The 27,587-nt window shown below is 37.2% G+C and overlaps 1 protein-coding gene and 1 pseudogene across 2 annotated transcripts in view; one reads left to right on the top strand and one right to left on the bottom strand.

Moving 5' to 3' along the window:
- Window positions 1-27,587, top strand: part of SPAG16 (sperm associated antigen 16) — a 1,005,541-nt gene that overhangs the window by 273,647 nt on the left and 704,307 nt on the right. The window lies entirely within an intron of this gene.
- Window positions 3,524-27,587, bottom strand: part of LOC131493708 (dnaJ homolog subfamily A member 1-like) — an 89,411-nt pseudogene continuing 65,347 nt past the window's right edge.

The raw sequence follows: 27,587 nt of genomic DNA, 5'->3' as shown, positions 1-27,587 counted from the left end.
ATGACCTGAGCAAAGTCGGACGCTTAACCAACTGAGCCACCCAGGCGCCCCTATAGTCCTTTAATCTTACATTCTCTTCTTGCTACAGTATCACTTTCCACTTCTCTGCAAAATTCAACAAATATTTTTCTGTTCACACTGTATTCACTCTCTCATCCCCAAATCCATCAATCTATCTAGATTCTATTATGTAGTTGTGATTATACAGTTTCTCATTTATTGGTTGCTGAAATACTTCAAACATAAATGAAAACAGAAAGAATAATATACTGAGCTTCACATAGTCATTAAAAGTTAGTAAAAAATGGCTAATTTTGCTTCAAGTATGCTCACTCAACTACCCCCACACATGAGATAATTTTGAAGCAGATATATGACACATTATTTCATCTATAAATATTTTGCCATATATTTCTAAAATACAAGGTCTCTTAAATTAAGGTATATTTTACATATAGTAAAGTACACATATATCAAGTATGCAGCTTGGTATATACATACTCACACATGGACACACACACACACACACACACACACACTCATATAAACACAACTTTCAACAGGAATATAGAACTTTGATACACTCAGAAGTTTTCTTTATGTACCCTCCAGGAGTAATACTATTCTTATCTCAATGAACATAAATTATTTTTGCCTTTATGAACATTAAATGAAGCAATTGAATAGTGTCTGTGTGGTGCCTGGTCTCTTTCACTTAACATACTATTTCTGAGATTTATCCATATTGTTATATAGGTATTTGGTAGTTAATATTTTTTTAGTTTGAGTAATAGTATAATAATAATAGTAATAGTAATAATATAATAATAGTCCATTATATAAATATACCACAATTGTGTTGAAAGACATTCACTCATGTTTGTTTTTTTAGGTTTTGGTTATTATGAATAAACTGCTATGAACATTCATGTATGTGTCTTGGTGAAAATATGCTGATTCATAAGGGAGATATATGTTCAAGTTTAGTAGATACTACTAAACTGTTTTCCAATACTCTCACAAGCAAAGTATCAGAGTTCTAGTTTTTAACTGTGCTAAAAATTGATATTGTTAGTCCTCTTCATTATAGCTATTTTACTGATATATGTTGATATCTCATTGTGTTTTGACATTTTTTTTTTCTGATAACAAATGATTTGAGTGCTCTTTCATATGCTTTTTGGGTATTATTTCCAGATTTTTACTAATTACAAGTAATGTGGCCATGAACATTCTTGTAAACATCTCTTTAATTGGCCAATTACTGAATATCCACCTGATCCTGGTTATTAATTTGGGGTTGGACCTTCTATATATCATGATCTCTGGTCTCATTTTCAACCCTGGATTTCATTATCTGCATCTGATCCTAAGCCTTCCTTATTTAGCGTACTGATGTCAGCTGATTTCTCTGTCTCTTAGTCCATGTTTAGCAATGAATGCTTCTCTACAGCTGGAATCATCCATATCCTCAGTGAGAGGCAAAGCTTCATCTGCCTTGTAGCCCTACTGTCTTATGTTCATTGGAACAGAGACAATGGTGAATTAATTAATCCACAGAATATTATGGGAATCATCAGATAAGAATAAAGGTGGGAGAAGCTATTGATAAAGAAGGACAGAATATTCTCCTGGAAGAAAAATGGCAGAAGCATGTAAGAGAGCAGAAATCAGTCAGAGTTTATAATGCATGTGTCTGCCTCATCTGGAAGAAAGCATATTTTGGCTAGATGAAAGAAGATACAAGCTGGTAAAACACCTTGAAGGGTGGCCAAAGAGTTTTAATCTGGTTTAGTAGAAAATAGGGAGCAACCAACCATAACAGGTCTCAAATTAAAATTTCTTCCATGAGTATATTTTATGTTATAGGGGTTTTTTCTCATATTTTAAAAAAGCATATTTGATTGTTAAAATTTTAGTATAACTGTAAGTACATATACTAGTTAGATATTTGTTTGCTTCTTTTTTATTACTTCTCTTCTTTTCTTTTTTATTCTTTTATTAAAAAAACCAAAACAGGGGAGCTTCGGTGGCTCAGTCGGTTAGGTGTCCAATTTTGGCTCAGGTCATGGATCTTGCAATTCATGAGTTCGAGCCCCAAGCTGGGCTCTGTGCTGACAGCTCAGAGCCCAGAGCCTACTTAGGATTTTGTGTCTCCCTCTCTCTTTGCCCCTCCCCCACTCGTGCTCTGTATCTCTCTCTCTCTCTCTCTCTCTCTCTCTCTCTCTCTCTCTCTCTCTCTCTCAAAAATGAACAGTAAGGGGCGCCTGGGTGGCGCAGTCGGTTAAGCGTCCGACTTCAGCCAGGTCACGATCTCGCGGTCCGTGAGTTCGAGCCCTGCGTCAGGCTCTGGGCTGATGGCTCAGAGCCTGGAGCCTGTTTCCGATTCTGTCTCCCTCTCTCTCTGCCCCTCCCCCGTTCATGCTTTGTCTCTCTCTGTCCCAAAAATAAATAAAAAACGTTGAAAAAAAATTAAAAAAAAATGAACAGTAAAAAATTAAAAACAAACAAAAAACAACAAAACAACCCTTCAGTCATTTTTTCTCAGTGCCTAAGTAATGAATTAAATATATGAGTTAACTTTATAGATTAATATTGATGGATTTTCTCTACCTACACCTGTGAAATTTGGAAAAATTAAGTCCATTCAGAATCTGTATTAGAACGTATCAGAATTTTCTCATGCATGGTCTAATTTAATCATCTGCTCTTTTGTAAAAAACAGTGCTAGTAGATAAGATTATTGTCATTTTGTACCTGACAAAGAAATTACTCAAATTGACTTAGCTAGTAAGGGCAGAGCTTGAACATACACCTGAGACTACTGATTTGAAGCCCATTCCTTCATCCACTGTGAGTTGTCTGCTCTATTTACTAAGTGATCTACACCTACATGAATTTTAAAATTAATCTAAGATACAGTTGGTATTCAACCAAGAGTTTTTTGTTTTCTTTTGCCCATGGATTGCAAATAATACTTGTATTTTTCTCTGGAGAAAGTTAGTAATTTGTCAGGTGCAAATGCCTCCAATTGTAAGGAAGTCATTTAAGTGATTCCCCTTCCATTAAAGCTAATAGGCAACTTTCATGGTTATTTAATTTTGTTCTTTTTGGACCCCTATCCATTTTTCATATTTTCTAAGCTACTAAATTTAACTATGGCGGGTTATAATTTTTTCAGTGAGCAGTTATCTCTACTAATCCTTAAGACTATAGATTCAAATCTATAATTTTAATTTAATTTTGTTTTCTGTGTGTGTGTGTGTGTGTGTGTGTGTGTGTGTGAGTGAATGAGTGATAAGAGGGGAATAAGGAGGTGAGGTTCACAACTATGGTAGATACTGTGCTTTTATTTTTTTATTTTATTTTTTTCAGAGCTTTTATATTTTTTATTCTTCATTTAACTTTTAAAACACTATATAGTTGAATATTAAAACAAAAATAGTAGCAAGTAGTGAACTATGATTATAGTCCTTCACTCGTTCACTACTGCATGTACCAGCAATGTTAGTCACTGGCCCCATTAAGAGGTCTGACCTCCCCGAGGGTGATGTTCATCATCCTCATATGCTTCTCCGTTGTAATGGCGCAGTCTTTCCTGATTTGGATCAAAGTTCACCAGTTCTACCTGGTCCATTTCATCAGTCTCTTCTACTTCCTTCCTCTCAGGTAGGAGTTTTTCCAGCAAAGAGAGTTTATTAGGAGAGAGAAAGCCATTCTCAGGAAAGTTTACCTTAAATTCTATGACTAGGCAACCCTTTTCATATGGTCTACGATAAATTGGCATGCCTTTATTCAGCACCCACTTGATACCTCCATGCTTGACAATCTGACCTGGATGAGAGGTAATGACAATGGTTCTGTTGTTAAGAGTAGATACTGGCTTTTGAAAGCCGCACAGTGCTTCAACCAGCTGTATGTCCATACACATGAAAAGATCCTCTCCTCGCCTAGTAAAAACAACATGGTCCTTCTGATCTAAAACAACGATAATATCTCCTGGTTCCAGTCCAGGTTCTTGGTCTCCTTCACCATGGAATGTTATCTTCTGGCCATCTTTCATGCCTTTGTCAATATGAACTTCTAGAATCTTCTTTTCTTGAACTATCTTCCTTCCATTGCAGCTTTAACATCTATCTTTAGGATTGATCCGTTCCCCATGGCCATGGCACTCCATGCACACAGATTGAATTTGCTGAACCATTCCAGGTCCTATCTGATGAATTCTTATTTGCATTCCAGTACCTCTGCAATTGGGACAACATTCTACCGCTACTTTCTTACCACCTCGGCCTTCACATTTGTTGCAAATCACATTCTTTTGCAGAGCTAGTTTTCTTGTTGCACCATTATATAGATCTTCTAAGGTTACAGAGAACTGATGCACAACATTTTTACCTCTCCTTTCTCTCTGCATCCTTCTTCCTCCCCCCAAAAACATATCAAAGATGTCCATGGGGGGAGCCAAAACCACCACCTTCTCCATTTTCTTTAATTGCCTGTTCTCCTCCTTTGTCATACAATTACCTTTTCTTCACATCAGATAGCACTTCAAAAGCTTGAGAAATCTGTTTAAACTTCTCTCCTTCATTTGGATTCTTGTCAGGGTGGTACTTCAAAGCCAATTTCCTGTAAGCCTTTTTCAATTCTTCCTGGGTGGCATTGGGTTTGACCCCCAAAACATCACAGTAAGTAGTTTCTTTCACTGTTTTCTACAGCTGGTGAAGGGGCTGAGGCCGGTGTGGGGGAGCAGAAGGAGCGCATTGCTGGGCGCAGCTCCCCCAGCAGCTGCTCCTCCGCTTTTCACCAAGCGTTTTGGAAAGTTCCCGATACTGTGCTTTTAAAGAGAAAATAAAACCTACTATAAATAAAGCAGGCAATTTTTTATTTTCATTTTTTTTTAGAAAGATTTATTTGTTTTTGAGAGAGAAAGTGGGGAAGGAGCAGAGAGAGAGAGAGAGAGAGAGAGAAGAAGAAGAAGAAGAAGAAGAAGAAGAAGAAGAAGAAGAAGAAGAAGAGTATCCAAAGTGGGCTCTGTGCTGACAGCAGCAAGCTCCATGTGGGGCTTAAACCTATGAGCCATGATTTCATGACCTGAGTCGAAATCTGATGCTCACTGAACCGACTGAGCCACCCACGTGCCCCAAGGCAGGCAGTTTTTTAAAAGAACAGCTCTTTAAAAAACTTATGTATTTTGCCACTTTGCAGAAGTGATAATAAAACTGATTATTCATTGATCCAGAGGATTGGCTACAGCAAAAATCAAGGAAGAGCATGAACATTTTCCAGTGAGTTCATACATTCTGAAAATTAAGGCGAGGAAAACCCCAGACCCTTAGAAGCCTCCCAGGAGCCTTTTGCAACTATCAGCTTAATTTTATACATTTGTTATAAATTACTGGAACAATGATTTATATTTACTATTCTAATACTTTCCCTTGCTTTTTAAATTCACTTTCCTTTAGAGACATAGTCATCTCTTTGACTCTACATTTATAAATTGTGTATATGCCAATTCTTCTGTGCTGCTGTTGCCATCTTAGTTTTCAAGGCTTTTGTTTTCTTCCCTGGGTATTTTTAGTGCATCCCTCTCTGTTTCCCTATGTGTGTCCTTTTAAATTTATTGTGAATACTACGTCTTCTAGTTGCTAGTTCAGTTTTCTTACATACTAGAGTGATTAACCAGTCCCTGTCTTTGACTCCTCAGTGGCAATCTCTTGAATCCCAGATCTCACTGAATATCTTTCCAAGTCCTCCAGTCAAATTCAGATTTTGTTACCTCTCCTATTATTTAGGGCCCTGTCCTCTCAGGACATTTTTCTGCCCATCCCTACTACAGCAGCCCCCCCCCCCCCCATTTCCTTTTCCATCCAAACCGTCACATGGTTCTCATCATTAAAAGTGTAGATTGATTCCTATTTTCTCTCAGACTTTCCAGACTAAAAAAATTAATGTTGCTTTTTAAATCAGCTTTTAATGATAGTAGTGATGGTTGTATTCTGGAGGTATGCGTGCATGTGTATTTTTATTCGTAGCCTTTCAGGTTCCAATTCTCTAAATAAAATGTACTCTGCCTATTCAAAGTCCATTCAGTATAACTACCAAAGGCACAGAAAAGCAGTTCCCAATTAAGATATAGTCACGTCAGGTCATGGTTGCCAAGGCTCTTGGCTGGGATTCCCAACTAGCTTCTCTGTCATATCTCAGTGTTGTAATTGTGACCAGTTTTATTTAAATATTCCTGCCACTTTTAATTCAAAGTGTATTGACTGGTTTGTTTTGGCTTCCTTTTTTTTCCTATTTTAATCACAACATGCTTAAATATTTTACTTTCAAGTATATTTTTGGTTGGGATAAAATAGTCAAGGACATTAAGCTGAAAATCAATGAGCATATATTAATAGTATGTCTTTTACTATATGATTTTATATTCAGGAATCTGTTCTAATGCTATACAACTTGAAAAATAAATATAATGGTTATTACATTGAAGAACAAAAAAAGCTTAAATATCTTGATAAGCTATGTTAGATACAGTGTAAAGGATTTCAATCCATTTTTATGGCTTTGTTTGGCTTAAATGGAGTGTTTAGTTAATAATACTATGAATTATGTCTTCTATTTTATTTACTTCACAGATAGCTACATCATTAACCACCCTATTTTTTAGAAAATTTGCTATGTAATCTACTAATAGAATTCCCACAAGAAATAGACTTTTCTACCGTGAAACACATTTTCGTAATTCACATATATCCTATTATTACATTAGGTAATGATATGTGGTAACCTATGCAAGTATATAAATGACTAAAAATGTAGAGATCTTTTGTTTCATATTCTTAACATTTTACCATTTTGCAGTGGAAACCAGGGATATCTTTTTCTTTTCTTTTTTTTTTTTCTTTCTGTATTTAAAAGCAAGCTTCCCTTCTTTGGTTCACAGAAAGCTAGCCATTTTTAATACAGCTTTTTAGGATATTCTCCACAATCAATATTTTGTATAGGTGGACACTGAAAGCAATGAAGCAGTAGCTTGATGATATAATCATGACAGTAGTAATAAAAGTTGCATTACTTTATATATATGTACAATGGCATTTGTTTATTGATCTCAAAATTGTGTCTGTGCTTATAGATTATGCATTCATATGTGTTAAATACCTACAGTAACATTAGAGTGAGGGTTTAAAGCGATTGGTGAGTTTTTTCATCTGAACTGTTATGCGTCCCGTCTTTAGTTTAAATGTGCCAATCATCTTTATTTTTTAATTAACAAACATATATTAATTAACTAGCAGTTGTTTCAATAATGTTCAGAGAGGAAATCTCAAGATTAATACATTTTGCACATAAGGTATAAACATCTAAAATTTTAAGTGCCTGATTGGAATTTTTCTTTCCTCCCCCTCTTAGAATTATATCCACTCTTAACTTCTTGATTTTCTGATGTTTATCTTCAGCCAGGATACCTCCTCTGAACTTCAACTTCTTACTTTACATCTTTAAAAGACATTTCAAACTTGCTATGGCAGATATACGCCCCTGACCTACTTCTTTCCTATTTCATTTAGTTTCCTAACTCCTTTTGCCCAGGTATTTTATTCAAAAATCTCAGAAATCTTGAGTCCTCTCGTTCTTCCATGATGAATATTTTATTAGGGAAACCTATTGGTCTTCCTTCAGACTATATGCAGTATCTGACCACTCCTCTCCATCTCCACTTATACTTCAAGCCAACACTGCATATCACTGATTAAAATAGCCTCCTAACTAGTCTCTCTGTTTATGCCTTTGTTCCCCTTCAAACTCAGCCAAGTCTATCCTCAAAAGAGTAGCCAAAGCAATCCCATTAAAATATAGTCAGATCTTACCCTTATGCTCACAAAACCCATTGGCTCTTTATTTAACTTAAAACAAAGGTTATTAAAGTCCTTAATAACCAACAAACTCTTACGTGATTAAGAGCCCTGTTAACTCTCTAACTTCATCTCATGATACTCTACTCCTTGTTCACTCTACCCCAGGAATAACTGGTCTTCTTTGAATAGACCAGATAATTTCTTCATCAGGGCCTTTGCAATTGCCAATCTGCTGCCTAGAATAATATTCTCTCAAAAGTCTATATTGTCTTTTCCTTTGCCTACTTTAAAAAAAAATTTTTAATGTTTATTTATTTTTGAAACAGAGAGAGACAGAGCATGAATGGGGGAGGGGCAGAGAGAAAGGGAGACACAGAATCGGAAGCAGGCTCCACGCTCTGAGCCATCAGCCCAGAGCCTGACGCGGGGCTCGAACTCATGAACCGTGAGATCGTGACCTGAGCTGAAGTCGGACGTTCAACCGACTGAGCCACCCAGGCGCCCCTCCTTTGCCTACTTTAGATCTTATCCATATGATAGCTTCTCAGTGAGAAGCTTTCTTGTCAAAAAGAAAAGAAAGAAGAAAGAAGAAAGAAGTCTTTCTTGTCAAAATATTATAAACGTTCTCTGGTACCTCTTATCTGCTTTCTCTGGTTTTGTCTTCTCCTTCACACTATTTCTCTTGAAGTTTTTATTCTCTGCCTCTCTTCTAGAATACATTTTTTTAATGGAGGCCAGGATATTTTTCCTTTTTATTTCCCCTGCTATTCCATAGTATTTGATACATAATAGATGCTCAATAATATCTGGTTGATGCATGAATAACTTTTCCTATTCTTCCCCCTATAGGGAAGAAAATTGGAATAGAGTGAGAGAGGATTGCTTAGTATAAGCTAAGAATGTAAGCATTCATCTCAAGGTTCTAAACAGATACTCTGAGTTATGGTGATTCCTACCTTTCAATCTCTTTTTGACACAGTGTGGTCAAGAAACAAGAGATCCTCTAGCTTTGAAAACAGAATAACAACCCACTTTAAGTCCCATTCTTGTGTTTTGTTGGAAGAATATTCTGAATGCCAGGTATGGTAAATAGTGTCCTCCAAAACAACTTACTCATTGAAATCTTTTTGGGTAGAGGTGAGGGGAATAGGGATTAGATCTGTTTGCTAGCATAAAATTATCAGTATTCTTAGTATTCACTAGAATTTTAAATGCCCTGCAGTGGTTGATTACATTCTCATACTACCTGGACTTGTATAACAAACTACAATGTGAGGGACGCAAAGATCATAATGAGATACATGAAATATCTTTTCCTTTTCCCATCTTATCCTGAACCAGAAGACAATCAATGATGGGAATCAATAGGCTTCAGTCAATCTGAAGAAAAAGAGGAGGAGCAATTGACTTAAAATTCTTCTCAGTTAAACCTTTCATGCCTAGCCTATTGCAGATGTCTGGCCCTTTCTGTCTTCAGTCCTCTGGAGGCATCAGAGAATGAATACCCATCACAACAGCCCTGTCACTTTCTTTGAAAACAGAATGCCTGAATCTTGAACTCACAGTATGCACTCTGTTCATCTGCTTGATCACAAAGGTTGGGAACAATCCCATGTATGTCATTACATAAATTTGACATTTATATTTGAAAAGGTTTACTCTTCTATTAGTTCATCTATAAAACTCCCTATTATGATTTCATAAGACATTATGGGGCATTAGGATATAAAGATTGGTTAATATTGCACAGTCAGTGCATACTTTATGCTTATAGCAAAGAGAATTTATGATTGAAATTATGTTAGAAAACACCAAGTTTTGCAGTTAGTTTCATAACATTTTACCCAATTATGGAGTAGAGGGTGGGGCAGAAAAATCAATGTTTTCTTTGAACTTCTCAGTTGTTGATGACTATGCTAAGTTGCTTTTTACATTTACATTTGTTTTATTTTATGTTATGTTATGTTATTTTATTTTATTTTATTATTTTATTTTAATTTACATACAAATTAGTTAGCATATAGTGCAACAATGATTTCAGGAGTAAATTCCTTAGTGCCCCTTACCCATTTAGCCCATCCCCCCTCACACACCCCCTCTGGTAACCCTCTATTTGTCCTCCATATTTGTGAGTCTCTTATGTTTTTTCCGCCTCCCTGTTTTTATATTATTTTTGTTCCCTACCCTTATGTTCATCTGTTTTGTCTCTTAAAGTCCTCATATGAGTGAAGTCATATGATTTTTGTCTTTCTCTAATTTCGCTTAGCATAATACCCTCTAGTTACATTGTGTGTGTGTGTGTGTGTGTGTGTGTGTATATGTGTGTATATGTGTATATGTGTATATATGTGTATATACACATATATATACATATATATATATATATATATATATATATATATCACATTTTCTTTATACATTTATCCATCTCTATGGACATTTGGGCTCTTTCCATACTTTGGCTATTGTTGATAGTGCTGCTATAAACGTGGGGGTGCATGTGACCCTTTGAAACAGCACACTTGTATCCCTTGGATAAATCCCTAGTAGTGCAATTGCTGGGTTGTACGGTAGTTCTATTTTTAGTTTTTTGAAGAACCTCGATACTGTTTTCCAGAGTGGCTGCACCAGCTTACATTGCCACCAACAATACAAAAGAGATCCTCTTTCTCCTAATCCTCACCAACATCTGTTGTTGCCTGAGTTGTTAATTTAAGCCATTCTGACTGGTGCGAGGTGGTATCTCCTTGTGGTTTTGATTTGTATTTCCCTGATGATGAGTGATGTTGAGCATTTTTTCATGTGTCGGTTGGCCATCTGAATGTCTTCTTTGGAGAAGTGTCTATTCATGTCTTTTGCCCATTTCTTCACTGGATTATTTTTTTTGGGGGGGGTGTTGAATTTGATAAGTTCTTTATAGATTTTGGATACAAACCCTTTATCTGATATGTCATTTGCAAATATCTTCTCCCATTCTGTTGGTTGCCTTTTAGTTTTGCTGATTGTTTCCTTTGCTGTGCAGAAGCTTTTTATTTTGATGAGATCCCAGTAGTTCATTTTTGCTTTTGTTTCCCTTGCCTCAGGAGAAGTATTGAGTAAGAAGTTGCTGTGGCCAAGATCAAAGAGGTTTTTGCCTGCTTTCTCCTCAAGCATTTTGATGGCTTCCTGTCTTACATTGAGGTCTCTCATCCATTTTGAGTTTATTTTTGTGTATGGTGTAAGAAAGTGGTCCAGGTTCATTTTTCTGCATGTTGCTGTCCAGTTTTCCCAGCACCACTTGCTGAAGAGACTTTCTTTATTCCATTGGTTATTATTTCATGCTTTGTCAAAGATTAGTTGGCCATAGATTTGTGGGTCCATTTCTGGGTTCTCTATTCTGTTCCGTTGATCTGAGTGTCTGTTCTTGTGCCAGTAACATACTGTCTTGATGATTACAGCTTTGAGGTATAGCTTGAAGTCTGGGATTGTGATGCCTCCTGCTTTGGTTTTCTTTTTCAAGATTGCTTTGGCCATTCGGGGTCTTTTCTGGTTCCATACAAATTTTAGGATTATTTGTTCTAGCTCTGTGAAGAATGCTGGTGTTATTTTGATAGGGATTGCATTGAATATGTAGATTGCTTTGAGTAGTATCAACATTTTAACAGTACTTGTTCTTCCTATCCAGGAGTATGGAATCTTTTTTCAATTTTGTGTATTCTTCAATTTCTTTAATAAGCTTTCTACAGTTTTCAGTGTCTAGATTTTTCACTTCTTTAGTTAGATTTATTCCTAGGTATTTTATGGTTTTTGGTGCAACTATAAATGGGATTGATTACTTGATTTCTCTTTATGTTGCTTCATTGCTCGTGTATAGGAATGCAACCTATTTCTGTGCGTTGATTTTATATCCTGCAACTTTGCGGAATTCGTGAATCAGTTCTAGCAGTTTTTTGGTGGAATATTTAGGGTTTTCCAAATAGAGCATCATGTCATTTGCGAAGAGTGAAAGTTTGACCTCTTCCTGGCCGATGTGATGCCTTTTATTTCTTTGTGTTGTCTGATTGCTGAGGCTAAGACTTCCAATACTATGTTAAATAACAGTGGCAAGAGTGGACATCCCTGTCTTGTTCCTGACTTTAGGGGGAAAGCTCTCAGTTTTTCCCCATTGAGGATGATATTAGCGTTGGGTCATTCATATATGGCTTTTATGATCTCAAGGTATACTGCTTCTATCCCTACTTTCTTGATGGTTTTTATCAAGAAAGGATGCTGTATTTTGTTGAATGCTTTCTCTGCATCTAATGAGAGGATCATATGGTTCTTGCCCTTTCTTTTATTGATGTGATGAATCACGTTAATTGTTCTGCGGCTATTGAACCAGCCCTGCATCTCAGGTATAAATCCCACTTGGTTATGGTGAATAATTTTTTTAATGTATTGTAGGATCCAGTTGGCTAATATCTTGTTGAGAATTTTTGCATCCATGTTCATCAGGAAAATTGGTCTATAGTTTTCCTTTTTAGTGGGGTCTCTGGTTTTGGAATCAAGGTCATGCTGGCTTCATAAAGAGTTTAGAAGTTTTCCTTCCATTTCTATTTTTTGGAACAGCTTTAAGAGAATAGGTGTTAACTCTTCCTTAAATGTTTGGTAGAATTCCCCTGGAAATCCATCTGGCCCTGGACTCTTGTTTTTTGTCAGATTTTTGATTACTAATTTGATTTCCTTACAGGTTATGGGTCTGTTCAAATTTTCGATTTCTTCCTGTTTAAGTTTTGGTAGTGTAAATGTTTCTAGGCATTTGTCCATTTCTTCCAGATTGCTCATTTTATTGGCATATAATTGCTCATAATATTCTCTTATTATTGTTTTTATTTCTGCTGTGTTGGTTGGTTGTGATCATTCTTCTTTCATTCTTGATTTTACTTATTTGGGTCCTTTCCTTTTTGTTTTTGATCAAACTGTCACTGGCTAGTGGTTTATCAGTTTTGTTTATTCTTTCAAAGAACCAGCTTCTGGTTTCATTGATCTGTTCTACTATTTTTTTTTTTTTTGTTTCGATAGCATTAATTTCTGCTCTAATCTTTATTATTTCCTGTCTATTGCTAGTTTGGGGTTTTATTTGCTGTTCCTTTTCCAGCTCTTTAAGGCATAAGGTTAGGTTGTATATCTGAGATCTTTCTTCCTTCTTTAGGAAGGCCTGGATTGCTATATACTTCCTCTTATGACCACCTTTGCTGCATCCCAGAGGTTTTGGGTTGTGGTGTTATCATTTTCATGGGCTTCCATATACTTTTTAATTTCCTCTTTAACTTCTTGGTTAGTCCATTCATTCTTTAGGAGGATGTTCTTCAGTCTCCAAATATTTGTTACCTTTCCAAATTTTTTCTTGTGGTTGATTTTGAGTTTCATAGCATTGTGGTCTGAAAATATGCACAGTATGATCTCGGTCTTTTTGTACTTGTTGAAGGTTTATTTCTGTTGCAGTATGTGATCTATTCTGGAGAGAATTTTATGTGCACTGGAGAAGAATGTGTATTCTGCTGCTTTAGGATGAAATGTTCTGGATATATCTGTTAAGTCCGTCTAGTCCAGTGTGTCATTCAAAGTCATTGTTTCCTTGTTGATTTTTTGATTAGATGATCTGTCCATTGCTATGAGTGGGGTGTTGAAGTCTTCTACCATTATGGTATTACTATCAATGAGTTCCTTTATGTTTGTGATTAATTGATTTATATATTTGTGTGCTTTCACATTTGGTGCATAAATGTTTATGATTATTAGGTCTTCTTGGTGGATAGACCCCTTAATTATGATTTAATGCCCTTCTTCATCTCCTGATACAGTCTTTATTTTATTTTATTTTAATTTATTTTTTTAAAGTTTACTTTATTTTATTTTATTTTTTTTCAATATATGAAATTTATTGTCAATTTGGTTTCCAAACAACACCCAGTGCTCATCCAAAAAGATGTCCTCCTCAAACCCATCACCCACCCTCCCCTCCCTCCCACCCCCCATCAACCCTCAGTTTGTTCTCAGTTTTTAAGAGTCTCTTATGCTTTGGCTCTCTCCCTCTCTAACGTCTTTTTTTTTCCTTCCCCACCCCCATGGATTTCTGTTAAATTTCTCAGGATCCACATAAGAGTGAAAACATATGGTATCTGTCTGTCTCTGTATGGCTTATTTCACTTAGCATCACACTCTCCAGTTCCATCCATATTGCTACAAAGGGCCATATTTCATTCTTTCTCATTGCCACGTAGTACTCCGTTGTGTATATACACCACAATTTCTTTATCCATTCATCAGTTGATGGACATTTAGGCTCTTTCCACAATTTGGCTATTGTTGAGAGTGCTGCTATAAACATTGGGGTACAAGTGCCCCTATGCATCAGTGCTCCTATATCCCTTGGGTAAATTCCTAGCAGTGCTATTGCTGGGTCATAGGGTAGGTCTATTTTTAATTTTTTGAGGAACCTCCACACTGTTTTCCAGAGTGGCTGCACCAATTTGCATTCTCACCAACAGTGCAAGACGGTTCCCGTTTCTCCGCATCCTCTCCAGCATCTATAGTCTCCTGATTTGTTCATTTTGGCCATTCTGACTGGCATGCGGTGATATCTGAGTGTGGTTTTGATTTGTATTTCCCTGATAAGGAGCAACGTTGAGCATCTTTTCATGTGCCTGTTGGCCATCCGGATGTCTTCTTTAGAGAAGTGTCTATTCATGTTTTCTGCCCATTTCTTCACTGGATTATTTGTTTTTCGGGTGTGGAGTTTGGCGAACTCTTTATAGATTTTGGATACTAGCCCTTTGTCCGATACGTCATTTGCAAATATCTTTTCCCATTCCGTTGGTTGCCCTTTAGTTTTGTTGGTTGTTTCCTTTGCTGTGCAGAAGTTTTTATCTTGATGAGGTCCCGGTAGTTCATTTTTGCTTTTAATTCCCTTGCCTTTGGGGATGTGCCGAGTAAGAGATGGCTACGGCTGAGGTCAGAGAGGTCTTTTCCTGCTTTCTCCTCTAAGGTTTTGATGGTTTCCTGTCTCACATTCAGGTCCTTTATCCATTTTGAATTTGTTTTTGTGAATGGTGTGAGAAAGTGGTCTAGTTTCAACCTTCTGCATGTTGCTGTCCAGTTCTCCCAGCACCATTTGTTAAAGAGACTGTCTTTTTTCCATTGGATGTTCTTTCCTGCTTTGTCAAAGATGAGTTGGCCATACGTTTGTGGGTCTAGTTCTGGGGTTTCTATTCTATTCCATTGGTCTATGTGTCTGTTTTTGTGCCAATACCATGCTGTCTTGATGATGACAGCTTTGTAGTAGAGGCTAAAGTCTGGGATTGTGATGCCTCCTGCTTTGGTCTTCTTCTTCAAAATTACTTTGGCTATTCAGGGCCTTTTGTGGTTCCATGTGAATTTTAGGATTGCTTGTTCTAGCTTCGAGAAGAATGCTGGTGCAATTTTGATGGGATTGCATTGAATGTGTAGATAGCTTTGGGTAGTATTGACATTTTGATAATATTTATTCTTCCGATCCATGAGCATGGAATGTTTTTCCATTTCTTTATATCTTCTTCAATTTCCTTCGTAAGCTTTCTATAGTTTTCAGCATACAGATCTTTTACATCTTTGGTTAGATTTATTCCTAGGTTTTATGCTTCTTGGTGCAATTGTGAATGGGATCAGTTTCTTTATTTGTCTTTCTGTTGCTTCATTATTAGTGTATAAGAATGCAACTGATTTCTGTGCATTGATTTTGTATCCTGCGACTTTGCTGAATTCATGTATCAGTTCTAGCAGACTTTTGGTGGAGTCTATCGGATTTTCCATGTATAATATCATGTCATCTGCAAAAAGCAAAAGCTTGACTTCATCTTTGCCAATTTGGATGCCTTTGATTTCCTTTTGTTGTCTGATTGCTGATACTAGACTTCCAACACTATGTTAAACAACAGCGGTGAGAGTGGGCATCCCTGTCGTGTTCCTGATCTCAGGGGGAAAGCTCTCAGTTTTTCCCCATTGAGGATGATGTTAGCTGTGGGCTATTCATAAATGGCTTTTATAATGTTTAAGTATATTCGTTCTATCCTGACTTTCTCAAGGGTTTTTATTAAGAAAGGTTGCTGAATTTTGTCAAATGCCTTTTTTGTATTGATTGACAGGATCATATGGTTCTTCTCTTTTTTTTTATTAAGGTGATGTATCACATTGATTGATTTGCAAATGTTGAACCAGCCCTGCATCCCAGGAATGAATCCCACTTGATCATGGTGAATAATTCTTTTTATATGCTGCTGAATTCGATTTGCTAGTATCTTATTGAGAATTTTTGCAACCATATTCATCAGGGATATTGGTCTATAGTTCTCTTTTTTTTACTGGGTCTCTGTGTGATTTAGGAATCAAAGTAATGCTGGCTTCATAGAATGAGTCTGGAAGTTTTCCTTCCCTTTCTATTTTTTGGAATAGCTTGAGGAGGATAGGTATTATCTCTGCTTTAAACGTCTGGTAGAACTCCCCTGGAAAGCCATCTGGTCCTGGACTCTTATTTGTTGGGAGATTTTTGAGAACTGATTCAATTTCTTCGCTGGTTATGGGTCTGTTCAAGCTTTCTATTTCCTCCTAATTGAGTTTTGGAAGTGTGTGGATGTTTAGGAATTTATCCATTTCTTCCAGGTTGTCCAGTTTGTTGGCATATAATTTTTCATAGTATTCCCTGGTAATTGCTTGTATTTCTGAGGGATTGGTTGTAATAATTCCATTTTCATTCATGATTTTATCTATTTGGGTCATCTCCCTTTTTTTTTTTTTTTTTTGAGAAGCCTGGCTAGATGTTTATCAATTTTGTTTATTTTTTCAAAAAACCAACTCTTGGTTTCATTGATCTGCTCTACAGTTTTTTTAAGATTCTATATTGTTTTTCTCTGCTCTGATCTTTATTATTTCTCTTCTCTGCTGGGTTTAGGGTGTCTTTGCTGTTCTACTTCTATTTCCTTTAGGTGTGCTGTTAGATTTTGTATTTGGGATTTTTCTTGTTTCTGGAGGTAGGCCTGGATTGTAATGTATTTTCCTCTCAGGACTGCCTTTGCTGCATCCCAAAGCGTTTAGATTGTTGTATTTTCATTTTCCTTTATTTCCATATATTTTTTAATTTCTTCTCTAATTGCCTGAATTCATTCTTCAGTAGGATGTTCTTTAACCTCCATGCTTTTGGAGGTTTTCCAGGCTTTTCCCTGTGGTTGATTTCAAGCTTCATAGCATTGTGGTCTGAAAGTATGCATGGTATGATCTCAATTCTTGTATACTTATGAAGGGCTGTTTTGTGACCCAGTATGTGATCTATCTTTGAGAAGGTTCCATGTGCACTTGATAAGAAAGTATATTCTGTTGCTTTGGGATGCAGAGTTCTAAATATATCTGTCAAGTCCATCTGATCCAATGTATCATTCAGGGCCCTTGTTTCTTTATTGACCGTGTGTCTAGATGATCTATCCATTTCTGTAAGTGGGGTGTTAAAGTCCCCTGCAATTACCACATTCTTATCAATAAGGTTGCTTATGTTTGTGAGTAATTGTTTTATATATTTGGGGGCTCTGGTATTCGGCGCATAGACATTTATAATTGTTAGCTCTTCCTGATGGATAGACCCTGTGATTATTATATAATTCCCTTCTTCATCTCTTGTTACAGCCTTTAATTGAAAGTCTACTTTGTCTGATATAAGTATGGCTACTCCAGCTTTGTTTTGACTTCCAGTAGCATGATAAATAGTTCTCCATCCCCTCGCTTTCAATCTGAAGGTGTCCTGAGGTCTAAAATGAGTCTCTTGTAGACAGCAAATAGATGGGTCTTGTTTTTTTTGTCCATTCTGATACCCTATGTCTTTTGGTTGGCGCATTTAGTCCATTTACATTCAGTGTTATTATAGAAAGATATGGGTTTAGAGTCATTGTGATGTCCGTAGGTTTCATGCTTGTAGCGATTTGTCTGGTACTTTGTCTCACAGGATCCCCCTTAGGATCTCTTATAGGGCTGGTTTAATGGTGATGAATTCCTTCAGTTTTTATTTGTTTGGGAAGACCTTTATCTCTCTTCTATTCTAAATGACAGACTTGCTGGATAAAGGATTCTCGGCTGCATATTTTTCTGTTCATCACATTGAAGATTTCCTGCCATTCCTTTCTGACCTGCCAAGTTTCAGTAGAGAGTTCCGTCACAAGTCTTATCGGTCTCCCTTTATATGTTAGAGCATGTTTATCCCTAGCTGCTTTCAGAATTTTCTCTTTATCCTTGTATTTTGCCAGTTTCACTATGATATGTCATGCAGAAGATTGATTCAAGTTACGTCTGAAGGGAGTTCTCTGTGCCTCTTGGATTTCAATGCCTTTTTCCTTCCCCAGATTAGGGAATTTCTCAGCTATGATTTCTTCAAGTACACCTTCAGCACCTTTCCCTCTCTCTTCCTCCTCTGGAATACCAATTATGTGTAGATTATTTCTCTTTAGTGCATCACTTAGTTCTCTAATTTTCCCCTCATACTCCTGGATTTTTTTATCTCTCTTTTTCTCAGCTTCCTCTTTTTCTATAATTTTATCTTCTAGTTCACCTATTCTCTCCTCTGCCTCTTCAATTCGAGCTGTGGTCATCTCCATTTTATTTTGCAGCTCATTTATAGCATTTTCTAGCTCCTCCTGGCTGTTTCTTAGTCCCTTGATCTCTGTAGCAATAGATTCTCTGCTGTCCTTTATACTGTTTTCAAGCCCAGTGATTAATTTTATGACTATTATTCTAAATTCACTTTCTGTTATATTGTTTAAATCGTTTTTTGATCAGTTCGTTAGCTGTCATTATTTCTTAGAGGTTTTTTTGAGGGGAATTCTTCCATTTGGTCATTTTGGATAGTCCCTGGAGTGGTGAGGAACTTCAGGGCACTTCCCCTGTGCTGTCTTGAATAACTTGTGTTGGTGGGCAGGGCCGCAGTCAGACCTGATGTCTGCCCCAGCCCATTGCTGGGGCCACAGTCAGACTGTTGTGTGACTTCTCTTTCCCTCTCCTAGGTGTGGGATTCACTGTGGGGTGGTGTGGCCCGTCTGGGCTACTTGCACACTTCCAGGCTTGTGGTGCTGGGGATCTGGCGTATTAGCTGGGGTGGATCAGCAAGGTGCACATGGGCGGGAGGGGTAGGCTCAGCTCGCTTGTCCTTCAGTGATCCACTTCAGAGGGGCCCTGTGGCACCGGGAGGGAGTCAGACCCACTGCCGGAGGGATGGATCTGCAGAAGCAGAGCTTTGGGTGTTTGCACGGTGCAAGCAAGTTCCCTGGCAGGAACTGGTTCCCTTTGGGATTTTGGCTGGGGGATGGGCGAGGGAGATGGTGCTGGTGAGTGCCTTTGTACCCCGCCAAGCTGAGCTCTGTTGTCCGGGGCTCAACAACTCTCCCTCCCGTTGTCCTCCAGCCCTCTGGTTCTCCGAGCAGATCTGTTAGCTTATAACCTTCCAGGTGTTAAGTCCCACCTGCTATCCGAACATACTCCGTCTGGCCCCTCCGCTTTTGCAAGCCAGACTCCGGGCCTCTGTTTGGCTGGCAGGCTGCCCCTCCGCCCCGGCTCCCCCCCGCCAGTCCGTGTAGGGCGCACCACCTCTTCGCCCTTCCTACCCTCTTCCATGGGCCTCTTGTCTGTGCTTGGTTCCAGAGAATCCATTGTGCTAGTCTTCTGGCAGTGTTCTGGGTTATTTAGGCAGGTGTAGGTGGAATCCAAGTGATCAGCAGGACACGGTGAGCCCAGTATCCTCCTAAGCCGCCATCTTCCCCTCTTCTCCGATACAGTCTTTATTTTAAAGTCTAGATTGTCTGATATAATTATGGCTACTCCAGCTTTCTTTTGTTGACCATTAGTATGATAGATGGTTCTCTATCCCCTTACTTTAAATCTGAAGGTGTCTTTAGGTCTGAAGTGGGTCTCTTGTAAACAGCATGTAGATGGATCTTGTTTTATTATCCATTCTGTTACCCTATGTCTTTTGATTGGAGCACTGAGTTCATTGACCTTTAGAGTGAGTGGTGAAGTATATGAATTTATTGCCATTATGTGGCTTGTAGAGTTTGAGTTTCTGGTGGTGTTCTCTGGTCCTTTTCTAATCTTTGTTGCTTTTGGTATGTATGTATGTATGTATGTATGTATGTATGTATGTTTTTATATTTTCATCTTTTCTCCCCTCAGAGAGTCCCCCTCAAAATTTCTTGCAAGGCTGTTTTAGTGGTCACAAACTCCTTTAATTTTTGTTTGTCTGGGAAACTTTTTATCTCTCCTTCTATTTTGAATGACAGTCTTGCAGGGTAAAGAATTCTTGGCTGCATATTTTTTTGATTCAGCACAGTGAATATATCCTGCCACTCCTTTCTGGCCTGCCAAGTTTCTGTGGCTAGGTTGCTGCAAACCTGATCTGTCTTCCCTTGTAGGTTAAGGACGTTTATTCCCTTGCTGCTTTCATGATTCTCTCTTTGCCTATTTGGTGAATTTGACTGTGATATGCCTTGTTGACGGTCGGTTTTTGTTGAATCTAATGGGAGTCCTCTGTGCTTCCTGGATTTTGATGTCTGTTCTTTCCCCAGGTTAGGAAACTTTTTGCTATGATTTGCTCACATAACCCTTCTACCCCTATTTCTGTTTCTTCCTCTTCTGGGACACCTATGATTCTGATGTTGTTCATTTTTAATGAGTCACTGATCTCTCTAATTCTTAAATCATGCTCTTTTGCCTTAATCTCCCTCATTTTTTCTGCTTCATTATTCTCCATAAGTTTATCCTCTATATCACTGATTCTCTGTTCTGCCTCATCCATCCTTGCTGCTGCGGCATCCATTCATGATTGCAGCTCAGTTATAGCATTTTTTATTTCATCCTGACTAGTTTTTACTTCTTTTATCTCTGCATAAAGGGATTCAGATCTATTTTTGACTCCAGCTAGTATTATTATCGAGATTCTAAATTCTGGTTCAGACATCTTGCTTGTATCTGTGTTGGTTAAGTCCCTGGCTGTTGTTTCTTACTGCTCTTTCTTTTGGGGTGAATTCCTTTGTTTCATCATTTTGAAGGGAGAAAAGGAATTGAGATAGAAAAAATTAAAATTAAAAAATATTAAAATTAAAATAATTAAACACACACAAAATCAAATAAATGATGCTATATCCTAGGTGTGTTTTGGTCTGGGTGTTGAAAGTGGCTTGATAGATTAGAGAAAAAAGGGGAAAAAAGAAAAAAAAAGGTAATTGTTGGAATATTTGAAGAAAATGAATACATTGAAGTAGACAAAAATGAAATGATGGAAGTAAACTAGAATTTGAAAAAAATTACACAAAAGTAAAAAATATAATTAAAAAAATAAATAAAAATATTTTTAATAATTATTAAAAATAAAAATGAATTTTTTCTCTTTCTGTATTCAAGAAAAAGAAAAGAAATGCAAAAGAGAAAAAAAAAGCAAATCATTTGAAAATTTGAAAAATGAATACACCGAAGTAGACTAAAATAAAATGATGGAAGTAAAATAGAATTTGAAAAACAATCACACAAAAGTAAAAAATATATTGAAAAATGAAAAAAATATTTTTAATAAAAATTTAAAATAACTATGATTTTTTTCTCTTTATGTATTCAAGAAAAAGAAATGAAAAAAGAGAAAAAATTAAAAAAAGAAAGAAAAAAAAGAAAGAAAATTGAATGGATGTACCTGCTAACAGACTGAAATATTACTGAAGTTACTTTATTTTCCCCTGGAAGTCAGATCAGGAAGCACTTTATTGTCCATAAACTAAGCAGGCAGTGAGACTTCTGTTCTTGAAGGGCAAGGTTGCCCCAGTTGGGCAGGGCTTAGTGTAATGGCTCTGTTCTCCACTAGATGGTGCTGCTAGCCTGCCGGGGTGGATTGTTGTGGCACTTGTAGGTGCATATGCGCATGGGCGGGAGCGGTGAAAATGCCATCACCCAGCTATGCAGTCTGTGGTATCGGAACTCTTTTCTCCTTGATCAGCAATCCTGCACCTGTCCTTTGTCTTCAGCTTTCATCCACTCCCCACTTTTACACTGTCCGTGACCAAGCCCCAGGTAGTACCTCTCTCCAGAGTTTTGTCTCAGATGCGGCTGATTTCCTGGCTCCTTACTTCTGAGGGACTGCAGGTTTGACCCGTTCCTCCCCGCTGCGGAGGGTCTCACTGAGCAATGGCTGAATACCGGCCGCACTCAGGAGAGTTCACAGGATCTTGCTGCTGCCTTTGCCCAGAGACTTCAACCAGGTGCCAGCCCTCCCCAGAAAAAGTTCACAAGATAGTGTAGCAGCAGCGTTTCAGGTATTATGGAAAATCACAGCACACATCTGGCACCAGGCTTCACTCTTAACGTCCTTGTTCCAGCACTATTTGAATGTGGCCGTTCTCTGGGGTCTGCTGGGCCCAGGTTGCCTCATAGCCTCTACCAAAGCAGTGGAACTGCTTCTCCCCGTGTGTCTTGGGAACCTCCCAGACCCCACTCTGCTCATGGGGATTCACCCTTCCCACCAGAGCACCGCCAGTTATCGAGCTGCAGAGTTGCAGACTCTACGCTCCCTCTGTTTACGGTGTTAATGGAATTTAAACCCTCTCCTTTCTCCCTTTTTAGTTCAGTCTCTGTGGCTGTTTCCAATTTTCCACTTTCTCTCCAGCTGCTTTAGTGGAGGGGTGCTTTTCCCATATTCTCTCCACTGTCTCTCTCCTCTCTCTACATGAAAAAGCACGTCCCTGCCCTCCGCGGCTTCTCTGTCCCCAAGTTCACCTCTCCGTGCCATGTACCTGCTGAGTTCTGTGGTTCAGGTTGTGCAGATTGTTGTGTTGATCCTCAGATCAGTTTTGTAGGTGTGCAGGATGGTTTAGTGTTGGTCTGGCTGTATTTCATGGATGCGAGACACAGAAAAAACTTCCATGCTGTTCCACCATCTTGGCTCCCTCCACATTTACATTAATTTTTAAAATAATTCTTCAGCATTGGTATTAGAACCATTTTACTGAAGAGTAACCCAAGAGTCTCAGAGTGATTAAGTGGTTTCCTCAAGATCAAGCTGACAGTCAGACTATCATCTGCAAATATTTATTGAACACCCATGGGCACAACTATTCTTGTAAGATAATACAGACACAGTTGCAATCCTCATGATTTTCTAGGTGAGAAAAACCCATCAATAAGAATACCTAAATTGTTGTTACGAGTGAATAGTGTATTAGGATTTTTGAGATTTTGCTCATTGCTTATATAAGACAAACTTCATTTTGCAAGTGTAGACATGATACTCTAATAACTTAAATAAAATAATTGAATGATTTTAGCTAAATTATTTATTATTACTTAACATTAGAAAACATCAGTTTGAATTGTGTAAATAGCTGCTGTTACACATTAAAGAGGATAGAACCAGACTATAGCTATAGATAATAGACTATATATTTTGTTATATGGCTTACAACATGAATGTTACTTTGTGCAATTATTACAATAATTCTGTGAAATTATTTCTTTTGCCTGTGAGGAAATCTGAGATGAGCCTGTTTAATGGGTATTCAAAGCCACATGAGTGGCAGAGTGAGAATTCAAACCCACATCTTGGCTAGTGCTATTTTCTGAGCTCCAAAAGAATATGTAAACTCACCTCCAGATTCTCTGTGTGTGGAAAAAATATCCTCTAGCAAATTGTTCTGTATAATGTTACTGCATAATTAAGCAGATTATAGGATAAATTAATGTGTTGACATAGTTAACTATTTCTTATTTACTTTTCTTTCCCTGTGGAGCAGGCTACACTGTAGGAGGCCTTTTAAATGGAAACATCCCATTAACTTTCTTAACACAGAGGTGGGGAGACAAACACAGCAACAAATACAGCTACTATAGCTGCCCTTAGGCACCCTGAAAAGATGTCATCTCAATCATCAGAGAGCAGTAAATCATAGAAGGAAGGTGGCAGTAGGGGGAAGTCAAAAGACTTGTTTTTTCTCAAAATGTGATTTGCTTCACGATTCTGAGGGAGCTCATTAAACATGCAGATTCCTGGGCTTCAGCCTAAACTACTGAATCTGAATCTCACAGCTGAGTTCCAAATGTGTCAATTATAAAAGCTCCCTAGGTGATTTTTTTTTCATTAAGGCACATTAAATATTGAGACTCTGATACATAGTTCATTCTGAGTCAACAGACTTCAGTTAGGATACTTTGTCTGCACTAGGATACTCTGCCTAATTTAAACAGGAATTTACTGAAAGATCTCAAAAGTTGATTGAGGCGGAAGAAGCAGTTAGTCCTTGAGATCTAGGAAGAGTAAACCACAACATGAACAATCTGTTCAGGACATCATAGCTCACTCTGGATAGATACCAACCATTTTTAGGGTCCTTGCCTTTCAGGATTGTAACAGATCAGATGTTTAACGGGTAGCTGGCCTCCCAGACCAGGCTGATCCAGTGGGGAAAAGGCATTTCCAGTAAGGAATCTGGATGCTAGCAGAAAGGGGAATTAATACTTAGCAGTCTAAGCACAACTGCCCTTGGTATAGTACATAAGAGTTTAGTTTCATTATTGACTGAAGTCTGATATGGCATTCTGCAGGCAACTCCAGTAAGATCTAGCCTGGAAGGGGCCTCCACTTAGAGAAACAATATTTAATTGCTAGTTATGAACTCTGATGCCATCAAGTGACAGTGAATGCTGGAGCTTTAAAAGGTCTCAGTCCGGCCTACCTCTGCCCTGTGGTGTCCCTTCATGTCCTCAAAGCTTTCCTTGTGGACAGCTAATCATTCCCTTACCCTCACGACAAGCGGGCCTGTCGAGTTTTAGGTGGTAGCTCCCAAGTTTGAGTAACTCAATAATGTTTTGTTATGAAAAGATAGAAGAAATAAATCAATTTTTTATGGGGTAGTACCCACTTTGGTTACTGACTAAAGTTTAATTATTCATATAACTATAATTCCCATGCCATCAGGTTTCCATTTTCTGCCTGCTGCCTTAACATTCTTTATACCTAGAATACTCCTACAGACCATCACATTTTGGGGTCCTTATCTGTATTCATATTTTAGCTCAAATGAAATTTTTTCAAGGAGCTCTTTCCAACCATCAAACCTCTATAAACTGTCCTTATCTTCTACCATGTCCCTTCTGCCCCTGCCTGATCATTCCCCAGTCCCATTGCCACATGTTTCTTTCATAATACTCCTCATGATCTCAGATCTTTTATAGGTGAGTTGGTTATTTCTTATATCATTAGAGGGGCACCTGGGTAGCTCAGTCGGTCAAATATCCAACTCTTGATCTTGGCTCAGGTCACGATCTCACAGTTTGTGAGTTGGAGTCCTGGATTGGGCTCTATGCTGACAGCATGGAGCCTGCTTGGGATTGTGTCTCTCCCTCTCTCTGCCCCTGCCCCACTCACTCTCTGTCTCTCTCAAAAAATAAATAAACTTAAAAAAATATTTAATATCATTAGAATATTAACCACCCTCTTTCATGCCATACACACACACCCAAATGAACTGGAAAGTACTTGCCCACTTCATTTTGACATGCCCAAGACTGCATCTTATTTTGAGTAGGACATAAGGAATTTATATTTCTTACCTGAATACATAGTTCTCATAATGTCAGTCTCCTTAGCAGGGGTATGGATGGCTCTTCTTTTCTATCCTGGCTTTTTTTTTTTAATGTTTATTTATTTTTGAGAGAGAGAGAGAGAGAGAGAGAGAGAGAGAGAGACAAAGCATGAGAATGGGAGGGGCAGAGAGAGAGGGAGACACAGAATGCGAAGCAGGCTCCAGGCTCCGAGCTGTCAGCACAGAACCCAACGTGGGGCTTAAACCCACAAACAGTGAGATCGTGACCTGAGCCAAGGTCGGACGTTTAATCACTGAGTGAGCCACCCAGGCACCCCTTTTCCATCCTGCCTTTAACCACATTTCACCATCCATCCCATGCCTTAAATACACCACTGTGCTTTAGAGTTTGCTGAATATGCCAGCTATTCCGTTTCCTGTGTGGATTTCTTTTTTTTTTTTGCCTTCACAAAGAATTCAAAACAAAAAAACAAAAACAAAAACAAAAACAAAAACAAATTCCGGAAGAGTGAAAAGTCACAGACTGGATTGGATTGCTAGGCCTTATGACATCCCATGATTTGTCTTTTTGTTCATCTTTTCATTGCTAAATTTTCTCTCCAGACTTCCTTGCCTTTAGTAAGAGTTTAATTGTGCATCATACAAATCAGGAATTTAAATGCATTTGTTCTTAGTAACTATTTCTGATACGAGGTTAGTTGGCTCACATCAACAAAGTTGATGCTTAACATGCTATTTTAAAACAAGCATTATTTTCTGAGTGTAATCATTTTAAAATAACTTAAGTGTTCCTTTGAACCATATATGGAAAAATTATTACAACTGTAAAGCAAAATATAAGTCAGTTTCACCACAAGTCATGAGTATTTAAATTTTAGGTGATGATTAGGAAAGATGAGAGAAGTTAGAACTGAAACATATACTGTGTTGTTTAGTGTTTCCACTATTATTTTCAGATATAATTATATATGTTTTACATTACTATACAAATATATGTAAAATTAGATTATATACCTAATATATTAAATATAGTAGATAAAATATATAAATTACATTCAAATCAATGTTAATATATTTTGATATGTTTAATATAATATAATATAATTTTATTTTATTTTATTTTACTTTACTTTTGCTTATGATAGAACTATTAGATCCTGCAGATAAATTCTACCACCTATGAAATTCAGACAAACAGGGTTTTTACATTTAAGGTCCTCCTTCAATGGACTGGATAAACCCCTTCTTAACTAACTATTTGGACGATTCAAAAAGTCATTCTATTGATTTCTACAAAGTTTGATTTGTCTTTTTTTTAAATTCAAAGCTAGTCTTATTATTTATCTCTCATAAGGAAAGCTAGTAACCTTGTTTAGCTAACTTTATTGAAATATAATTTGATATAAAGTTGCAATTTTGATAGTAAAAATAAAAGAACTTAGATACAATGATTTATTCTAAAAAATTAAATTAATGACCAGTATTTAAATCAATCTTCATTTGTGAGTCAGTGAGTTCTGACCATGAATAACCACAGATTTCCAGTGGAGATATGAAAATAATAGCATTATTTAAAAAAGTTTTTGCTAGAAATATTTTATGATCCTATGCATTTATAGAATTTGGGAGAAAGATCAATGAGCATGGTTTAAGTTGACTAAATTATCTTTAGATTTCTAGTTACTGACATAACCAATATTTAAAATTTAATAACCAATTTGGAAAGATAATTTCATCAAATTTTAATTATTACATTTTCAATATAATTACTGCTTTTCTCAAAGAAGAATACAAAGCATATAATCATTTATCTTCTACCTGTATTAAGGTTCCTGGATGGGAAAAAATTAATATAGAGAGGGAATACTTCAGTTTATAGGATCAGAACCCTGTAGCAAAAATAGGGTAGTTACACTTTCTATCATAAAGAAGTATACATATTAAAATATAATTTTATAATCAGGAAAAATAACACTGAGGACATTTTGGGCTAATTATGAGTCAAAATAATAAAATGAGTTAACTTTATCCATTTAAAATATAAATTTTCACGTATAATGTATGTACATATGTATTAGTATTTGATTTATAAGGTAGAAGTACATTTTTATTAATAAAC

The sequence above is a fragment of the Neofelis nebulosa genome, chromosome 2 (genome assembly GCF_028018385.1).
Source record: "Neofelis nebulosa isolate mNeoNeb1 chromosome 2, mNeoNeb1.pri, whole genome shotgun sequence".
NCBI classification, from domain to species: domain Eukaryota; kingdom Metazoa; phylum Chordata; class Mammalia; order Carnivora; family Felidae; genus Neofelis; species Neofelis nebulosa.
The sequence above is the reverse complement of the archived record's forward strand: the minus strand, read 5'-3'. Positions and strand labels throughout refer to the sequence as shown.